We start from the raw sequence: 3,897 nt of genomic DNA on the forward strand, positions 1-3,897 counted from the left end.
GAATTGAATTGAAATTAAATTTAGGAAATGACAGAATTAAGAGTAGCTATAAATCCTTCGCAATTATTGATACAGATGGTTCAAAAGATTCAGTTTCAAATAAAAGAGGATTTGCTTATTCAATTTCCCCGTCCAGGAAACACACAGCCAGGCAGACGAGCTCCGAGCCAGCTCCCATATCAGAGGACGAAGAGATGACATCCACCCAGTCACAGGACCACACTGGAAAACAGGCCGATCTCCAACATCTATAAACAAGGGTCTTATGATATTCCTGAACTTGGTGTATTTAAAAAACAAAGAACATCTGATCATTTAGCTGTGTATACAGTGGAAATGTTAGCCATACTTCTGGCCTGACAGTGGGTAGAGCAAAATAACATTGAAAAAGTTCTGATATGTTCAGATTCATTATCATCATTAATGTCTATTTTAAATGTTTCATCTGAAAGCCGTATGGAGTTAGTATATGAAATTTATCAAGTTCTATTTAGAATGACCCAAATTCAAATAGAGATTAGGTTTATGTGGATACCTGCTCATAAAGATATAGAAGGGAATGATATGGCACATCATTTAGCTAAGATGTCTTTAAAACTAAGTAGAATTATGGAAATAGCATATTGTAAATCTGAAATAAAATCAGTCATTAAGAGCTAAATTAATTCTGAATGGCAGCAATTGTTGGAAGAAGGAACTAAAGGTCGTCATTTATTTCATATACAACAGAAAGTAGGGAATATGGAAACAATAAGAAAAAATGAGAAAGAACAAGTAGTAATGACAGGACTGCAGCTTGGACATAGTGGATTAAATCAAATGACACTTGATAGGTAAACATCCAGCCGCTGGTTGTGAGTGTGGTAGGGATATGGAAACAGTAGAACATGGAATCATTCATTGTGGAAAGTATACAGTAAGTAGAGAGAAGCTAAAACAAGAAATTAGGAAATATGATATAGACACATTAAAACTGAATAAAATATTAGTTATTCATAAAATAAATAAAGCAGTTTGAAGGAAACAGGATTATTTCTAAGAATTTAGATTAAAGGGAGNTAGAATGTTCCATCTGGAGCCCAGTTAGGTTATAGAAAAACCCTGATAGAGACATGGATGAAGACAGGAGGCTGGAAAACACTGCAGATGATGGATCAGATGCTGGGAAGCAGGACATTCTCCATCTATTCCCCCTTTAGGAGGTTTTTAATTTACATGTTGATTATGTTTCAAGTTCTGTTTTCATTTTAATGCTATTTGCAGCTTTAATGCTGTAAATATCAGTGCTCTAAAATATTCAGCTGCTCATCGAGGACTGAGGGTCAGTTCAGTTTATATCATCCTGTCTGAAATAATTTAGAACAAAACTAGACTGAGTTTATTTCATTACTTCTCTACTGACACAGTGAGAAAACGGGGAAACTTAACACATTATCTGTTCTACAAATGAAAAACGGTTTTAAAGTTATTTTATAACATTACAAGGAAAATAATATTTTCATTCTTGTACTTAAGTCCACTGTAGAGCCTGAACTTTTTTTTTTAAATCTTTTCTTACGTAAAGTAGTAAATCAGTAGTTTCAACAGCTGTAATTGCTGATAAAGCTCTGCACTAGAGGCAGCATGATGCTGCAGCTTCCCTCTCATCAGAGACGTTCCTGGAGCTGGTTGAATGTCCTGAAGCTTCTTTTCTGCAGCTGAACTTCTCAGAACACAGAGAACGATCTAAGCTGGAGAACCTGGAAACTAAAATGACAGGTGAGTTATTGAGGAAATGAGAGACAGCTGGGTAGAGCAGGGAGCTGAGACACTGAGGGAAGGTACTGGATAAATCCTGGAACACAGAAAATAATCATTACCAACACATAGAAAACAGCAGCAGATCTAATGCAGCCCAGGAACACAGAGACTCCTGATAGTACAGATGGTGACATTACCATGATGAAGAGCAAACCAGAAGGAGGGAACCAAGAAAAGGGAACAAAGCAGGAACAATCTAGAAATATTATCTAGACAGGGGGGTCTTCCTGTTATCCTGCCACTGTCATCCAGGTGATCATCACATCCTGACCTTTACTGCAGATGATTAGAGAAACATTCAGTGACAACATGAGGAGGAACAGTGTCTGCAGGTTCTGGTCAGACGAGGCAAAACAAGTTTATCTATACGTCACATTTCAGTAGAATGTTGATTCAAAGTGCTTTTTATGGTGAGAAAACACAGGAAAAAAACATTGTGGGAAAATTACAAGATAATAATAAAAGGTTTGATGACATATGAAAGGAGACTAAAACTAATAATGTTTAGAAGGTTCAGTCAAAGGCCGCTCTAAATCTAAAGATTTAAAGCAACTGAGGGTTTCAGCTCTTTTCCAGTTTTCTGAGAGTTTATTCCAGATTAGTGGAGAATAAGAACTAAAAGCTGCTTCTCCATGTTTGGTTCTGGTTCTGCAGAGTAGATTAGATCCAGTAGACCTGAGAGGTCTCGCTGTTGATCACCTGTCATCCAGTCTGTAATGTATTAAGGAGCTCATCCATTCAGTGATTTCTAGACTGACAGAAGGATTTTAAAGTCTATTCTCTGAGATGCGAGGAGTCAGAGGCAGGACTTTAGAACTGGGCTGATGTTCTCCACTTTCTTAGTTCTAGTGAGGACGCAGGCTGCAGTGTTCTGGATCAGCTGGATAGAACAACCTGAGATGAAGGACAAAACTTGTCTGTAAAAACGTTTGCGCTTTCTGAAAATATAACATGGGGCCTAACCCATCCTGTAGGGAGCAGCTTGAAACACCCAGGGATCATTCTGAGGCTGAGGGTCTTCCCTCAGGGACCTATAGTTGAAGTCTGAAGTTTTAGCCGAGTCCAAAAGCTCTGACCACTAGGACGGCTGTTCCCCAACATTTCAGACAGTGACCCCAAAAACAACAAAGGCAGAGACTGACCCCCCCCCCAAACCACGAAACACACACACACAGACACACACCCCACCCCCCACCAACACATACACGCATATTCATTTTAAATACATTTTTCTATTTAGTACAGATTTTAAGGTATTTTTATAATTTCATAGGACATCTAATTATTTATGCACATTTCCTAATTCTATGGTATATTTGCTGTAATATTTAAATCAATATAAATAAAATATTTCATACAACATGTACATTTATGTTTTTTTAGTCCAGTCTCTTTAATTGCTTCATCATGACCTCTGACCTTAATGGAAGCTGTGAGGCCTGGAGAGCTTTAGATGTTCTGGGTTAATCTAGGACCTCCTGGATTAGCTCTCTGAACACTGAACACATGAGCTTCTGCCCCTTAATCACACAGAGAGCAACTTTTAAAGGCAGGGTGGAATGTCCACATCTGGAAGAATTCCCAAACAGCTGCTCTGTCAATCTGAACTAGTTGATGGTCGATAAAACACAGCATTGCTGATCTGGTGTGGAGACACCTTACCATGGCTACAGGTGGATCAGAGCAATATCAATCAAGATACTAAAGCCTTGATGAATTTTGATGGATCAAAAATATATAAACATTTATCCCTGGTTATGATGTCAACATAAAAGGATTCTGCTCCAATATAAATATTAGTTTGAAGCCTCATCAAATGGAGCTCAGGTGTTGCCAGATCCTAGTAGCTCCATCATAGAGCTGAGAAATGGCTGCTACTAGATGCTGCATTTCTCAGATTCAAGCAACATGAAAACAGTGAGGATCAGTGGCGGCCGGCCCATAGGGGGCGCTGGGGCACCGCCCTCCCTGATAAGAAGAGAGAAACGTAAAATATATTTTTAGAAATTAACTCATAAATGTCAGTTTTACTCTCTAGACTGTGCACCTATAAGCACAACAAATTATATAAACTACATTTCCCTATCTACTGTCATT

The sequence above is a fragment of the Cyprinodon variegatus genome, unplaced genomic scaffold, assembly GCF_000732505.1.
Source record: "Cyprinodon variegatus isolate N-32 unplaced genomic scaffold, C_variegatus-1.0 Scaffold2357, whole genome shotgun sequence".
In the NCBI taxonomy this organism is placed as follows: domain Eukaryota; kingdom Metazoa; phylum Chordata; class Actinopteri; order Cyprinodontiformes; family Cyprinodontidae; genus Cyprinodon; species Cyprinodon variegatus.